General features: G+C 41.1%; 1 protein-coding gene across 3 annotated transcripts in view; it reads right to left on the reverse strand.

Moving 5' to 3' along the window:
• Positions 1-454: 454 nt before the first annotated feature.
• PURA (purine rich element binding protein A) overlaps positions 455-18,015 on the reverse strand; it is a 28,681-nt gene continuing 11,120 nt past the window's right edge. Inside the window, exons 3-4 of one of the 3 annotated variants that reach the window (XR_008331649.1) lie at positions 4,134-4,199; positions 455-1,791 (exon numbers count right to left, since the gene is read on the reverse strand). The gene's annotated coding sequence lies outside the window, so the exon portion shown is untranslated. Of the gene's footprint in view, positions 1,792-1,905; positions 3,128-4,133; positions 4,200-18,015 lie in introns of those variants that run through there. The other 2 variants (XR_008331650.1, XR_008331651.1) reach the window with 2 other exon arrangements.

Raw genomic sequence — 18,015 nt, forward strand, 5'->3', positions numbered from 1 at the left:
GAAGCAGCTTAGAAGGGCATATTTTAAAAGTCTGACAGCCTATATTTCCATGCTTGACTTTGCTGCACATTTTGTGATTTTAAATCTCTGCTGGGGTTCCCTCACCAAACTTGGATCTTGGCATCCAAGATTTCTCCTTTATATACCTATGTTTTCCTTGCCATCAACAAGATCGTGGCATATCTTTTGTAGGCACTGCTGCATTTAGAATCCTGAATTATATAATATTTCCTTATTCAATGTGTGCATGTTGTGGCTGTTGCAAAATGGTATACTCAGCAGTCCTGTTAAATCTCGCAGAAGTGTATGCTTTGTGTCTTCCTCAATGCTCAGTTTTGAGCAACTGAATACATTTAAATTGACTGCTTTAAAAGATTTTCAAAACAGTAGGAACTTAAAAGAGAGGAGCCAGATATCCCCAATGGTTGACACTTAATAATCACTATAATGCATCTTAAATCAAATAATTTATTAAGTAATTACATGTAAACACTTTATATTGACTAGCAAATACATTGCTCAAGTACTCCTGTTCCAACCACAAAGGAAAATACCCCCTTTATAAACAGAGTCAGACTGACTAAAGATATACATTCTACTGTACAGTGAATGTATATACAATTGACACTTTGATTTTCCTTATCTTATATTCATTTAAAGTGCAAAGGATATAAATTTGTTCAGCATTGCAAGACAGTGTCAATGGTAACTTTGGTCTATCAAGTGAAACTAGATAGCGGCCCCGGCAGTATTTTTAAAAAGCAGAGAAACCAGACCTTGCAGGACAAATCTTAAAAAAAAATAAATTCCTTTTCTCATATAATTGAAAATATTTTTAGACAGGAAATATACTATTCTGAATAAATGAAACGAACATGTTTCTTAGTTACAATCTAGAGTTAGTAGTTACATACATACAATTACACAAATACATAAACCACAGAATGTCTGAACATTGCCGACATTGCCCATTAGATCAAAATACAACAGTTATGAGATGGTAGCCAGGAATAATAAAAACAGGATAGCAGCCATTTACATAAATAAAAGCAAATATTTTTGCCTAGTTCAACATTCCAATCTTCTAATAAGTGTGTACTCTTACAGTGTATGCTTGTATGATAATTAAAACGTTACAGAAAAACATGACCACCAATGGATATTGGTACATCTAATAAAGAGTAACTAGCCAAATAATAATAATAATAATAATGCAGAAATCGGAGTACATCTAATAAAGATTAACTAGCAAAAAATAATAACGCAGAGACTTGAGAGATATAATTCTAGCCTTTCTTGAGAGATTTTTTTCCCTGGTCTTTTCAGAAAACTCACATGTGAAAAAATACGCTACAGGTTTTGTCCTCATCTTCTGAAAAGAAAAAAAAGGAAAAGACGGCTTTGCACTGCTAAATCCTTCCATGCAATCATGTACGAGGTGCTCAACTATATGGAGAATAGTTAGCATAAACTGTGATCATGGCTGCACTCTCCCCATCAGCTGAAATTCCAGAGATGGCTGAACTGGCCTCTCTTCACAATGACATGTACCTTCATACAAGGCTGGGTGGAGGAGGGGCTTTTAGGGCTGGAAAGGGGGGCTCGGGTGTAAATTTAACAGCACCCTGTATTAGAGGACCAAGTGATTATGCATCTGCCTTTAATGCTCAGCGTAATAATGAAATCTTGGAATTCCAGGTTTATGTATGCAGGTACATAATCGTGTGAAGAAAGTGCTTCCGGGAACTAATGCTGTTTCCAGAGATGTCAATTGAATTCTTTGCCATTCATCTGAAATGTATAAGAAAGGTCCTTCAGTTTCACACATAACTAGGATTGTCATATTTCAAAAAGTGAAAATCTGGACAGTTGTTGAGCTTTTTTAGGCAAAGTTTTTTTTGGGGGGGAGGGGTTGCCCAAAGTTGTGAAATAAAACGAGTTCTTTAGCTACTTTTAATGAAATCTACACTACTGACATGGGCTGCCATACGTCCAGATTTTCCCAGACATTTCAGTGATTTTCATCCGGACGCTGTTTGCGAGGGCTGAATACCAACCGGCTATGTCCAGGAAGTTCTGGATGTATGGCAACCCTAGGCATAACTAATGCTGTTTTCACACTGTAAACCTCCCTGTAGTCTTTGGATGAGGGGAGGTGTAGAAATTTAATTTACTACTACTACTACTACTACTAATAATAATAATGCAGGGTTTATTGTCCTCCTCCCTTGTTCTGATGTACCAGTAAACAAGATAAAATGCTTGAGCTGTGTACAGAATGCTAAAGTGCCACTTTTGTGCAAGATTTGCTATAAATCAAGGGTTTCCAAAAACAGGAAAAATGGGGACATGTAAGGCCAGAGGAACGTTGCAAGCTGATTTTAACTACCTGCTACTGGAGTAATGGAAGAAGCATAGAAGTATAGAAGGGGTTTCTCTCTATGTGTGTGTGTGTTGCATTGAGAACTTCTTTTTTTTAACTGTTTCTCTGATGGCCTCTAATTATAAAAAATATTTAAATATTTGCTATTTCCTTATTTCATATACAATTTCAAATTGGCTTGTTAACAACCACTCCATTTTTAAGATATGAGACAACTACTGAGCTTTAGCAAATGTGGGCTTTAGAATTCCATGTCTTAAAATATATATTATTATTATTTAGCCCCATGAGAAAAGTTTAAGAATTATACACAGAGCTACCTTCTTTCCTTTAAAATACTCATACAGTAATAATACTGATGGCAGAGCGTGGAAATGTGAAGTAACTTGAAATGATTTTACATGGATTATTCACATTAAACAATTAGATATTGACAGTATTATAAAATTACAATATTGACAGTAAAAAACCAAGACTGATATACACCATTAATATAATCTTCTTTCCTATTTGGAATTACAAAGGAATTGCTTATATAGGAAAGGCTAATACTGTAATAGTATTTTTGCTTTGCAATTTGTAAGTGCTGAAGATAATTTGTCATTGACTTTAAATAAGTGACTTCCCATGCGTGTTCCACAGTGGTAACGGGTTCTCCTCAAACCATTTGAATGCTTTGAAGAAGGGCCGGTGTCAATTGCTCAGATTAAAGTTGTTGCCAATTATATTGCACAAAAATGGAGGCTGCAAAAGGGGAGGAAAGGGAGTTTTCAATTGGGATAGCACAGTAAAGACTCAACAACACACTAGGATTTCACCCAAGGAATGAATGAATTTTGATTTGTGCTATCATCACAAATGTAGGGAACTCCACAGAGTGCTGCTCCCACATTCACAAAACTGGGCAAACAACATGGTGAGGCAACAGGATCCTACCTCCCTTGGTCCCATATTGACTTCTGCATATTGGATGTAACATATAAATCTGTGGCCCCCAGAAATGGTTGGAGTCAGCTCCCATCAGCTTCTGCCAGCATGGTCACTGGTCAGGGATGATGGAAATTGAAGTTCAGCAACATCTGGAGGGCCACAGGCTTCCTTCCCATCCCTGGTATGAGTGATGCAGACATGCATAGAATCCTACACAGAATGACCAAGATTCCTGCTCCCACATGCACAGGGCTCTCTCTACGCGCACACAAAATTTAGGAAAGAATGCAAGTACATGGAGATATGGATGCATGATTTCACAGCCCCTCCGAGTGTGGAGGTTATCTTGTTTTGCAAGGTGATTCTGAAAGTATGTATGTATATATATTAGAGACTTCCTTAGAAAGAAGGGACACCTGCACCATTAACACAACTGAAGCTAAATTACATACATTATTATATTATTGAGAGCAGCAGCCTGCTTCTCTGATCCTCAGTTCCAAGTCATAGCAGGTTGTACAATGCTGACTAGTGTTAAAATCCTACTTTTATTTTTAAAAGAATTTCATTTTGGAAAAGAGACTTTAAATCTGTATTCTGGAATTTAAAACATACTTCTAACTTGTTTTCAGTCTGATGTTAAGTTTAAAGGAGGAAATTCCACTCATGATTTAGGTTCATACAGACTAGCAAAGTTCACCTATTTGAAAAGTGCTGCAAGTACAACAGAAGACAGAATACGACATGCTTGTCATTACCTTGAAGGCGATAGAATTTGTAAGTCAATGGGGGAGGACAGAAACAGGAAATGAAGACTGACCTTATAAACAAAGATATGTTTAGGGCTTCTGGTTTCAGGAATAAACCGATATTTACTGGTAAACGTCTGCCAAAAAAACAAAAATAGAAACATAAGATTACTGGTAAATATTGGTTTATGTGGAGTAGAAAAATTGTTCATATTCTTATTCTTTAAAACTGCTAGAGAGATGAGAGCGTCTGATGAAGGTTACCATGCCTGAATTCTTTGGGGAAAGTACCAGTAATTGCCTCAAACCAGAAGCCGTCTCTCATAGTGGGTAGTGGGACTCTGCACACCTAAATTTTCCAGACATCTTCAAGAGAACCTAACCATTCTGAATGATGCTTGAGACAGAGACAATTTCTTTCTGTCCCAATTCCAGAATGTCCAGTTATGATTTTGAAAATTCACTTATATTATGATATATAAGAAATAATTATGAAACTTAATAAATAATGTTTTTCTTTAAAGAAGCCTAATTCTGTTCATGTTATATACATAAAATGTATATACATACAACTCATAATTCAGTTGAATACAAATTAGTTTTATTTGCAGATGATATTCTTTTGCTTATTTCAGAACCTCAGACTAGTATTCCCATCTTGATGTTTTTGGTAAAATATCTGGTTATTCTGTTAATTGGTCCAAACTGGAATTGATGCCAATAGGTCAAAAATCTGATTACACATTCATTCAAGGTATATCAATTCTGGATTAGTTCCAAGTCTATTAAATATCTAGTTATGTTAATACCAAAAGATATATAATGGTTAGTCACAGTTAATATAAATAAATTAATGAAAAAGGTTTCTTCAGATATTGATAGGTGGAGTGGCTGAACCCTACCCTTTGGGGAAAGGTGAATGTTCTCAAAATGAATATTATAGCCAGATTTATTTATATTCTGAGAGCACTTCCAGTTTTTATATCTGGATCATACCTTCAAAAGATAAAACTCCCTGTTTAGGAAATGTCTTTGAGGCTCAACAACACCGAGAACATTCTTGCAGAGAATGCAGTTATAAATTCTGAATTTGGAATTATATCATTATGCTTATTTACCATCAAATATTAAATATTGAAAACCTACTGTTGGGTCTTAATTTTCTGACATAGGCAACCCTAGAATATGCACATACGGCACCTTTGGTTGGTTGGACAATACTAGGATCAAAATATTTTAAATATCAGCTGACTCCAGCAACAACTAAGTCAGTTAGAAGGATATAAAATATATTGGGGGGGGGGAATATTGATCCATTCTCACATGCAAAACTTACTTTGTGGCGACACCCTACTCTAAAAATTGCAAAAAATATGGCAACATGGAAAAATTGGATGGAAGCAGGTGTATTGACTGTGGATCAACTGATAGATGAGGAAGATTAACTTTATACCTATGCTATTTTAAGACAAAAATATCATCTATCAGATGCATTACAACATCTCTTAACAAGGGTGTTTGGGCTGGCAGCCCTCTCAGCTTCCAAGATACCTGAGATACTGGAGCAATTGGATGACTCATTCAAAACTAAAAAGCCAGTGATTACTTTTTAGAAATATGTATTGGCAATAAATAAGTTCCAATACGCAGACTTTAAGAAACGATTGGAATAAAGTATTGGAACTTCCAATACTACCCAGACAGTGGGAAAGTGTTTGCAAGTTTGTACAGTGTTCTGTAGTTACTAAGTTTTGGGAGAAAGTTCTGGAGTCTGTAACTATGATTGTGCAGAAAAGGTTAAAACTTTCGGAGAACATTATTTTGAACTATAAGCCTATGGTATGGAAATTAACAATGGGACAACGAAAATGGATTCTACGCACCCTAATTGTGGCCAAGAGATTGATACAGATGAACTGGAAGAATCAAGTTATGATACCCTTTAATCAATGGATTGACAATATGACAACACTCACAACTTATGAACTGCTTACAGAAATAGGCTTTGCTTGGATAAATATGACAACATTTGGAATGAGTTTATACAGAATGTAGTAGGCTATTAATATCTATATCTATCTATATATACTAGGATAATAACACTATATCACTTTGTATATGAATGTATGGGAGTGTATTACACTGAATTTGTGTGTGTGTGTGTGTGTGTGTGTGTGTATTACACATCTTTGTTCTTTTTTTCTCACTTCCCCCCTTCCCCCTCCATATCACTTTATTTATAATTGAAATTATTTCAATAAAATATTATTACAAATAATAACAAGACCTCTATCTAGAAGCATCGTAGGGATTCATCCGTCTCTCACCTGGGAAGCTATTGTGCCCCTGAAAACTGAGCTCTCCCAAAGAGATGACGGCTCCTTCCAGCCCATAAAGAGTTTGTTAAAGAACCTCCTGGACCATGTCTCCAACATTCTACCACACTCTAGTGGCCAAGAAATACAACACAGAATAGGACCACTGTTCACAGAAGCAGGCTGGATTCGCAGTAACTGGGGATGCGAGAAGGTGTGAGTCCCTTTACTTGCTTCCATATAAGTTAATGGTAGTTGTTACTTTTACCTCGCAGGAGGAAAGTGCTGCAATTGGAAAGATTGCTGCAGGGAGAGGAAAACCTGCCCCGACTCATACAGAGTGAGATGGTGGAAAGATGTGCTTTCATGTACAGAATGCAAAACTGATGCTCTGCACCTTCTCAGAGGTCCATGCAAAATACAAGCCACATGCATCCCAATACATTGGACATTTTTTTCCAAATGTTGGTGAAACCCTAAGATTCTATGATTCTGTAAAAACTAATAATCTTAATTATTGTTTTTTAAATTTAGTCTCCCACCCCCCAAAAAATCTGAGCCCCTAAACTGTAGTTTAATTCAATTGTGCATAAATTCAGGACTAAAGCAGCCCAACACACAGGGCAGGTCTCAACCCCAAATTAGTCATTGCTCCAGGCAATGTGATGGGTGATTGGAAAACTGTGGCGGGGGTTCCAAACCACTCTGTTGCCAATGGCCAGACCACCTCCTGGTGAACTTTTGGTATCCCTCCCTGCATGGCTAAAAGACCTAATCACATAGTTTGTTCCTGAAAATGTATGGCACCTGAGAATTCCTGAATGCTATGAAGCAGGATTAGCCACCCCATGTTGTTTGACTACAGCCTGCTAGTTGGGGCTGATGGGAGTTGTAGTTATGTTCTAGGGGACTTTTCCTGTACAGTGGTACCTCGGGTTACAGGCGCTTCAGGTTACATACTCCGCTAACCCAGAAATATTACCTCGGGTTAAGAACTTTGCTTTAGGATGAGAACAGAAATCGTGCTCCGGCGGCACGGCAGCAGCGGGAGGCCCCATTAGCTAAAGTGGTGCTTCAGGTTAAGAACAGTTTCAGGTTAAGAACAGACCTCCAGAACGAATTAAGTTCTTAACCTGACGTACTACTGTAGACAGAACTGGTGATCCTGTCAATGACCTACTACTCCCCTGAAATGAGGATTTGTGATGAGCTATTGACATGGTCGCTTCTGAGCAGCCTCTCTGGTATTCTGGGGATCTTCACAAAATAAAATGATCCAGAAGATGGCTAGAGAGGAAATGGCACAAGACATGAATGATCTGAAGTTGATCAAACTTGAGTGAGAGCACATAGTTGCACCTATTGCGTGGCAGCAAGGAAAGCAAATTCGGCTTATTTCGCTTCCACTACATCCCCATGTAGTCATCCAGTTGAGCTTTGCAGAGCAGCCAGGGGGCTATTATCTGCCCCTATGGATGGAGCAATAAAGTCCTTTGTAACCTGCTGAGAATTATTTCTAAGGCACTTGGAGAAAGTTGCTTGCATCTGTAGCAACCTTGATGCTTCTCTTATTTTAGTTGTTGAGATGTGTAATGCGCCAACTGTGGGATCAGTTTCTGTTACAGCAGCCTGGTGACAATGTGTCCAACAACTTAACCTCGCAACTCTTGCCCATCTTGCCTAAGTGCAGCTACCTTATAGGTTCTGGGTGTGCCAATGTGCTGTTAAATGAAGGACTGGTGCCTACCGCCCTGAAGAACGCAGTAGCGTGGCCACTTCAAAAAAGCAGATCCACTCAACCCTGGATCCAATAGTAAATGACTTCTGTCTGATCACAAATATCCCCGTCCTGTGGAAATTGCTTGAGAAGGTAGTGGTGGATCAACAACAGGCACTCTTGGAGGCAACTGATTATCTTGACCCTTGCCAATCTGGTTCCAACTTAGCTTTGACATCAAATCAGTCCTGGTCACCCAGCTGGATCACATTTATTGAGAAATGGTCTGGGGGAATGTGATTCTGCTACACTTGATCTCCTAGCAGCTTTTCATATTATCAACCATGGTATCTGCCTGGATCAGAGGCACTCTTTTTCCGTGGTTCCACTCCTATTTGCAGGACCAGTTCTGAAGAGCAGCGCTGGGTGACTAGTTGTTAGTCCCCATATCTATATGAATCCTCATGACATGGTCATTAGGGGATTTAGAGCATCAAATCTTTCAGTATGTTGGAAACACTCAGTTCTAGTGCTCTATAGTATCTGAATCAGGAGTGGGCATGCAATTCCTGAGCCAATATCTGGATGAAGTGGTAGGCTGGGAGAGGGTCAAAAGACTAAGATTAAATCCTGGCAAGATGCAGGAATTGTGTGTGAGTTGCTCCTGGATCCAAGAAATTGCCTATTTGCCTGTTCAGGATAGGGTCACAAACTTTTTGAAGGAGCAGCCTCGTAGTTGATTCATCTTTGCCACTAGAGACTCATGTGGCTTCAGTAGCTGAAAGTATCTTCTACCAGGTTTGGCTGGTATACCAGCTATGGCCATTGCTCAACAGGGATAATCTGGCCATGGTGGTCCATATGCTGGTAAACCTGAGATGTGATTACTGGAATGCACTCTATTTGAGACTGCCCTTGAGGATGGGCTGGAAGCTCCAGTTGGCCAAAATCCTGCTGAGAGGTTACCATCATCAGCACCTTACACCTTTCTTAAGCATCTGCACTGCCTGCCTATATAAGAATAACAATATTATTATTATTTATACCCCACCCATCTGGCTATTGTATGGGGCAACAATAAGTTGGAAGGCAGTCTCTGAAATAACAAGAATGTTTGCAAACTATCTATTCATGACTAAAACAGGGAACTATAAGCTTGATCACACAAACTATCACACATCATTGTAACATAAAGAGCAGTATTACAAAGTCAAAAGCTTAAGTGCCATGCAGATAAGATACAAGACTTTACAACACACTTAGTAGCTGCCATGGACTGGCTGGATGCAAAGGAGTGGTAGGAGGCATCAGTTGGGGAACCCCCTAGAGAACCAAGCCTAGGGAATTAGTGGTGGGGTGACCATGAGTGGTCACAGGGAGAAGAAGCAGACTGGAAGGAGGCATCAGCTGCAGAAGAGGCAGCAGGCTTTAGTGAACAGGAAGAGGCTACGGCAGAGAGCAATTTGTACTCTGAGGCTGAAGCAGAAGCCGGAGGGGAGGGTGGTCAAGAGACAAAGTTGAGACAGGCTGCTGAAGAATCCAGGGAGTCCCCCCCTCCTGCTGCAACCAGCTCCCCTCCTCCCTTGTCTCCTAGAACTCTCCTAGAACTCAATGAAATGGGCAGAGTAGAGGGTGGTTGCGCACAGAAACCACCTGAGACAGTGTGGGAAAGACCCAGAAGAGGAGGAGTCCTACTGAGCACTGGGAAGGCTCACCTTCCGTCCTCACAACGGCTTCATCAGGGCAAGACTTCCTAGAAAGAGTTTCTGAGAATGCTAGGCCTGCGCTGTGCTTCTTTCCTCGAATAATGAGTTAACTTCACTGGCAAGTTATTGCTTTGTTGAAGATCTACAGCCCTGACAGTAGTTGGCAAGACATGGATAATTGTCTTCCTTAGAGAAACACTACAGCAAACCTAATTTGCATGGAGGAAGGCACAGAAAACTACAGCACACTCATCTAAGTTTGGAGGGGGGGAGGGAGGGAGGGAGAGAGAGAGAGAGAGAGAGAGAGAGAGAGAGAGACAGAGAGAGAGCGCAAACAATCTCCCAGATCCTGCCCAGCCACAATGAACCCTGCTGCTGCCTTCCAGTGTTTCACTATTTCCATAAGGGCAGCTGCTTGCAGCACAGACACCAGAGCCTTATGTACATTAAATAAATTCTGCACTCTCTATTCACAGAAGAGCCGGCATCAGATCAGAGATTATATTGCTGAGATTCTACTCAAAATCTATATGATATCCTGAACTCAAAATAGACCCCTGGCTTCCCATCCTCTATAATGCATATCTTTGTCCCTATTCCAGAATTCAGGATGAAGTAGGAAAATGATAACAGGGGATGGCTGGGTGGGGGGCAGAAACCCGGCCCAGTGCTTCCAAACCTTTAGTATACATTCAGGACTGGGTTCCCCATGCTGCACAAAGCAAATCAGGAAAGGGTGAGGGTACCCATGGGACAACCTTTGACCCTCTAAAAATGTAAACTATTTGCTTCAATTGTTGTAACCAATTAATTTTGCCAACACTAAACCTCCTTTGTCACAGGTACCTTTGCTGATTCGGCTAAACTTCAGTCAACAAGGCAAACAATAGGGGTGACAGGGGGTACCCCTGCTTAGTGCCCTATGGGGATTTACACCAGGGAAGACAGGACCACTCATATGAATTGTTGCTGTTGTGACTGAATAGAGCTGTTGGATTGAACGGATACATTTATCGCCAAACCCCATTTCATCAAGCAAACACATAAGGCAACTCCATTCATTACAATCTAATACCTTAATGATATCCACTGAGAGCAGCACCGATGGATTCTGTATAACCACATTCAGCACCATTCTGATGGAGTCTGCTATATTCTACCTAGGGATGAAACAAGTTTCATCAGGGGAAATATAGTCACTGATGAAAACATTCAGTTTGAGGACCATCACTGCTGATAGCAATTTGTCATCTTGGTTTATCAGTGCTATGGGATGGTAAAAGGCCACAAGGGCCACTGACTAGGCTTCAAGAGAACCACAGTTTTAGATTGCTTACCCATGTCTGGTATGGTAGCCCACTCAAGAATCTTATTGAGCAGTTTGGTCAGCCATGAGGTCAGCTCAGCTCAGAAGGTCTCATAGAAGCCCCCCACTGAAACCATTCAAACCCAGGCAATTTCTGTTCTTTCATCATTTTACACCTTCATTGACTTCCATTTCTGTTATAGGCTGGTTCAAGAACTTTCTCTGCTCACCTGACAGAACTCTGAGGTGTACCCTCAACAAATAAGCATTTATGGATTTATGCATCTATGCATTTATGCACCTAAGCATTGTCCAAGGAGTAGAGGGCAGCATAGAATTTGATACCTCCTCTGTCTTAGCTTCACAACACACTTTTCCCTAACGTCTGTTACTAAGCTTCTGGGCTTTTTCTTCTTTAAGGCATGAGCCAGCAGTTTGAAGCATCTGTCTCCAAACTCTATTTTCTTTACTTTTTGTTTTCATTCTGCAAAAGCCATCACCCATTGTGCTTATTGTCTCATGACTTGAGGAGAGTCGGCATGAAGCTGCCATTAAGCTTGTGTGCAGGCCCTGCCCCCAACCCAAGTAATCATTTCCTAAGATTTGCCCCCCAAGGCAGAACTCCTGGATGCTGTTGGCAGTAGACTGAAGCTGGCTGGTAATGGCACATTTCCAAAAAGGAGAAGCAAAAGCCATTCTGCCTGGTCCTGATAAATGCCTTCACCATGAGCTACACTATGGTTCAAATTGCTATGTTAAAAACATAAACCTTACCTCTGTCACACTGACTGTGGGACTACATCACAACTTCTGCAACCCAGGGTATTATACAGACATTGCCAAGATGTTTCTCCAGCACCAGAGGCAGACGGTTATAATATATAAAAACCTTAGCCTTCTTTCTATTGCATGCCAAAAACAAGTCATAGAATCATAGAATCATAGAGTTGGAAGAGACCACAAGGGCCATCGAGTCCAACCCCCTGCCAAGCAGGAAACACCATCAGAGCACTCCTGACATATGGTTGTCAAGCCTCTGCTTAAAGACCTCCAAAGAAGGAGACTCCACCACACTCCTTGGCAGCAAATTCCACTGTCGAACAGCTCTTACTGTCAGGAAGTTCTTCCTAATGTTTAGGTGGAATCTTCTTTCCTGCAGTTTGGATCCATTGCTCCGTGTCCGCTTCTCTGGAGCAGCAGAAAACAACCTTTCTCCCTCCTCTATGTGACATCCTTTTATATATTTGAACATGGCTATCATATCACCCCTTAACCTCCTTTTCTCCAGGCTAAACATGCCCAGCTCCCTTAGCCGTTCCTCATAAGGCATCGTTTCCAGGCCTTTGACCATTTTGGTTGCCCTCCTCTGGACACGTTCCAGTTTGTCAGTGTCCTTCTTGAACTGTGGCGCATAGAACTGGACACAGTACTCCAGGTGAGGTCTGACCAGAGCAGAATACAGTGGCACTATTACTTCCCTTGATCTAGATGCTATACTCCTATTGATGCAGCCCAGAATTGCATTGGCTTTTTTAGCTGCCGCGTCACACTGTTGGCTCATGTCAAGTTTGTGGTCAACCAAGACTCCTAGATCCTTTTCACATGTACTGCTCTCAAGCCAGGTGTCATCCATCTTGTATTTGTGCCTCTCATTTTTTTTGCCCAAGTGCAATACTTTACATTTTTCCCTGTTAAAATTCATCTTGTTTGTTTTGGCCCAGTTCTCCAATCTGTCAAGGTCGTTTTGAAGTGTGATCCTGTCCTCTGGGGTGTTAACCACCCCTCCCAGTTTGGTGTCATCTGCAAATTTGATCAGGGTGCCCTTGAGTCCATCATCCAAGTCATTGATAAAGATGTTGAATAAGACCGGGCCCAAGACAGAACCCTGTGGCACCCCACTAGTCACTCTTCTCCAGGATGAAGAGGAACCATTGATGAGCACCCTTTGGGTTCGGTCAGTCAGCCAGTTACAAATCCACTGAGTGGTAGCAAAGTCAAGACCGCATTTTACCAGCTTCTTTACAAGAATATCATGGGGCACCTTGTCAAATGCCTTGCTGAAATCAAGGTAGGCTACATCCACTGCGTTCCCTTCATCTACCAGGCTTGTAATTCTGTCAAAAAACGAGATCAGGTTAGTCTGACATGACTTATTTTTCAGAAATCCATGCTGACTATTGGTGATCACAGCATTCCTTTCTAGGTGCTCACAGACTGTTTGCTTAATGATCTGCTCCAGAATCTTCCCTGGTATTGATGTCAGACTGATTGGGCGGTAATTATTTGGGTCCTCTCTTTCCCCCTTTTTGAAAATAGGGACAACATTTGCCCTCCTCCAGTCTGCCGGGACTTCACCTGTTCTCCAGGAATTCTCAAAGATGACTGCCAGTGGTTCTGAGATCACATCTGCCAGTTCTTTTAATACTCTTGGATGCATTTCATCTGGCCCTGGAGACTTGAATACATCTAAACTAGCCAAGTATTCTTGTACTATCTCCTTAGTTATTCTGGGCTGTGTTTCCTCTGCTGAATCATTTGCTCCAAATTCTTCAGGTCGGGCATTGTTTTCTTTATCGGAGAAGACTGAGGCAAAGAAGGCATTGAGGAGTTCAGCCCTTTCTGTGTCCCCTGTTTGCATTTCACCATCTTCTCCTCTGAGTGACCCCACTGTTTCTTTGTTCTTCCTTTTGCTACGAACATACCCATAAAAGCCTTTTTTGTTGCTTTTAACCTCTCTAGCAAGCCTGAGTTCATTCTGTGCTTTAGCTTTTCTGACTTTGTGTCTACACGTGCTGGCTATTTGTTTGAATTCCTCTTTGGTGGTTTCCCCCCTTTTCCATTTTTTGTACACATCCTTTTTTAATCTTAACTCAGTTAAAAGTTCTTTAGATAACCACCTTGGCTTCTTTAGGCACCTTCCATGTTTCCGCCTCATTGGTATTGCCTGAAGTTGTGCTTTTACTGTCTTCCTCTTAACAAACTCCCAGCCATCGTGAACTCCCTTTCCTTTTAGTATTACTCTCCATGGGATCTCACCCAGCACTTCCCTAAGTTTTATGAAGTCGGCTTTCTTAAAGTCAAGAAATTGAGTCCTAGTATGCTATTGAGTCCTAGTAAGTCGTGGCAATGCCAGCATTTGGGATCAGAGTGCCAGAAAGTTAATTAACCTTAAACTACAAAAGTTATCCCCTCACACCAGAGATCTATGGGCACAATACAACTCCTCACCTCCACAGCCCCGTTCTCGGTTCATAACTGTGTCTGGAGTACTCTGGATTCTGCCTCAGTGCAAGGATTTGAGTACCACCTGATTTAGCTCTGTAATGCCAGCTGGTAGTTTCATGACACTAATCTTGGTTACAAAAGAAAACAACACCAAACATATACACTCGTAATCTGACATGCACCATGCTCATTCTTTTTTGCATACCGACTTAAACAGTTGTTTCTTGTGCACAATGCCATGAGTAGTAAATTAGCCCCACTCAAAAGCATGCTGTTACAAAATTGGTCAAAACAGCTTTGATATTTCCCTACTATAGAAACTACACAGCCTACCATGTAACCAAGAATACCAACACAATTGATGGACATCCTGATTTGTCACCAGAAATTAGAAAAAATGTAGTCTCATTTCCAAATTGATCCAACTGAAAGGAAGTCAGAGGAATCCATATGATGTTAGCACTAATGGAAGGCCAAGAAGGTGCTGGCAGCTTCTTTCCCTACTATATACATGGATGTCTAAAAAAGGCCTGCTCTGTCCCACATCCTTCAAAGGCCATGTCTACGGTGAAGTTTTATTTCCTCAGAAATAATGGCTTATCTTTGAACTACTTGTTAGCATCTTCATAGCATTTATAGTGGAATTTGCATGTATCTTATTGATTGCTTTAAAAAGTAATGCAAGCTGCCACCCCAAACGTTTTCTTTTCTTTTCAAGGAAGCTCACCAGCATATGAATGCTTCCCATTAAAGCACATTTTCCCTTCTCTGAGCATTTTCTCTTCTAGGTTCTCTTCTTTGGCCAGCCTTGCAAGTTAAAGTAATGAATATACAGTACTTGGACAGGAAAAGTCTGCCTTTTAAGTTCTGACTCCATATACCTCCAGATACAAGATGATGGACTTTTACAGAAACATTAGTAGTATGGGCAACCCCCCATTTATGGGCATTATGTTCCGAGGCACCACACATATATTTGAAATTGTGTATATTTGAAACACCATTGGCAAGGCCTGAAGAAACCTCTAAACCTCTGGAAATCCTTGAAAACACCTTAAAAAACCAGCAGCACTTACCAGATGTTAAATTCCGTCAAACTCCACCACAATAGCTCCCTCCAAACCTCCTTGCTCAAACTCCAACTCTGCACAGGTCTCAACAGTTGGTGCAAGGGTTTGTGGGATTGATAGGCAAGTTTTCACACCTTTCTGACCTTTCTGGACTCTTTTAGGAGCATTTTTACCATTTGGCACAATGCACGTATGCGCAGCCACACACATATTGAATGTGCATAAACAGGAGGGGGTGCCTCTATTCTTGCTGTTCATATAAACTTCCATGCACAATTGGGCTTTTGAATTGGCACAATAACTTCCTCCTCTTAAATACCTGGGGTCTAGTATTCAAAAATTTCACTGCTTCTTAGCACCATTACTAGGAAAAATAGGAAGTTATTTTCACAAAGCTCAGTGGGGTGGGGCTTACTTCCAAAAAACATAGTTAGGATGAGACTATAAAAATTATATAAACTCACCTATGAATAATTGTTTCATCCAAAACATGACATTTAAGAAATATATGTTTTTGAACCTTGTAATTCACCATACCACAGAAGAGGAACCTGCTGCAATATTCTTGAATTTTTTGACATAATCTAAGATTCCAAAAGGAGGGAAATTTAAACCATGGTTTTAGGTGGGCATAGAAATGGTCAGAAAAATATGGGATTCCTGAACCTCAAAGCATTTAAAAACCAAGCAAAAAACTGCTCTTACTCCACCATTCTTGACTAATTTTTTCTCAGAGGTAGCTACTCCTTGATTTTGTACTGATATACAAATTTTCTCAATTCTTTAAAGAACAGAATTTTCATACTTTGTATTGCTAAAGCTCATCAATCTAAGCACTATATAATATCATCAGAAATTGTATAGCAGCAAAAGCAAACCAAGACTTTGCCCAGAGTCTTGCAGTCTACAGACGTGATATGCTAAGTAACACACACAAACTGAAATATCCAACTACAGTGGTACCTCGGGTTATATACACTTCAGGTTACAGACTCTGCTAACCCAGAAATAGTGCTTCAGGTTAAGAACTTTGCTTTAGGATAAGAACAGAAATCTTGCTCCGGCGGCGCGGCAGCAGCAGGAGTCCCCATTAGCTAAAGTGGTGCTTCAGGTTAAGAACAGTTTTAGGTTAAGAACGGACCTCCGGAACGAATTAAGTACTTAACCCGAGGTACCACTGTATTCTACAAGTTACTATGTAATTCAGTTTGAAGCTTTTATGACCAGAGATTGTAGGACTTTCGCAGTTAGTAAACTTGGAAAGATCGCCCCTAAAGCAGCAACTGACAAAAACACAAAACTCATTTTAAGAAGAGTTGCATAAATCTATCAAGCCTAGGATAAACTAACATATTAATACCTACTGACAAAAATATTTAGGGTCTGTGCCCCTGCTCTCTCTGCATGGACATTCCCCCATAAACCTCTAAAAGCTTTCCCCTCCCACGCCATGCAACTAAGTTCACTTTTGCCTTCCCAAGCCCATTTCTGAAAGCACTTCTCTTGTTCCGCAGTCCTACTATGCACCTGTTTTCAGCTTCACCTCTACACTGCCCCTCCTTTTGTGTAACCCCCCCCCCCGCACACAAACCACCCTCAAGGCCACCTCCTGCATCTTCCTCCTCTCACACATGGCAACTATGCAGTACCCTTTGCACATTCTACCCAACTATGAAGCTACCAACCCCTCCTATTCCCCAGACCCTTTCATCTCCCTGCTTTCTTCTTCAACCCCATTCCATTTTTACCTTCACTCCCTTTTTTCTTCCACCCTCCTTACTTTTCTCAACTCTCCCTTGCACACAAAGAACACCCATTTCCATCTATTGTGCCGCAGATAGCTCAGTTCTGCTCCCCCTAACATTGATCCTGCCCCCAATGTTAGTCCGACATGCCGCCACCTCTCCAGCTGTGCTCTCCTGCTCCCTTTGCACATACACAACACTTTCACCCTCATCCTTTTCTCAGTTCTCTCTTGCACACAGACCTTTCTCACTTTCATGCCTCCTCCTCTCTCCCAATTCTGCAGCTTCCTTTGCCTGCACACCTCATGCTGATAAATGATCCTGTAAGATGGATAGAATCCTAAGAGCAAGGCTGTCAGTTAGCTTATTCAGTTAGAGCATGTTAAGTTCGGCTGATGGATGTTGTACACACAGGCGACTCCCCACTCACACTCGTTCTACTTGTGCTCAACCGCACATATGTGTGGTGCTAGGAAATGATTAGATAATTCAATTCAAAACCAGTAATGGCGGGAGAGAGCCGGAGAGTCCTCATGGCTTGCGAGGAGACCCTCCCTGGAGCCCAAAGAGAGCGTCAGTGAGGACAGAGGACACACTAAAGAGACTGGAGGTGCAGCAGGGCTTTGTGTGGGGGAGCAAAGCCTCCTTTGCTTTCCCACCATCCTCTAGTGTCCTGCTGGCCCCAGAGCTTCAATTCTAGATGTCAATATTTTTGGATACAGTATTTTTGGTATGGATTGGAGAGCGGCAGAGAGGGGGTCTAGAGAGTGCTCCCCACTTTACACAATTTCACTTATCTGTGCAGGAGCCCAGAACATAACCCCTGTGTAAGCGAGGAGTTGCCTGCATATGTGTTTGCTTGCTAATAA

This window comes from Podarcis raffonei, chromosome 7, assembly GCF_027172205.1.
Source record: "Podarcis raffonei isolate rPodRaf1 chromosome 7, rPodRaf1.pri, whole genome shotgun sequence".
NCBI lineage: Eukaryota > Metazoa > Chordata > Lepidosauria > Squamata > Lacertidae > Podarcis > Podarcis raffonei.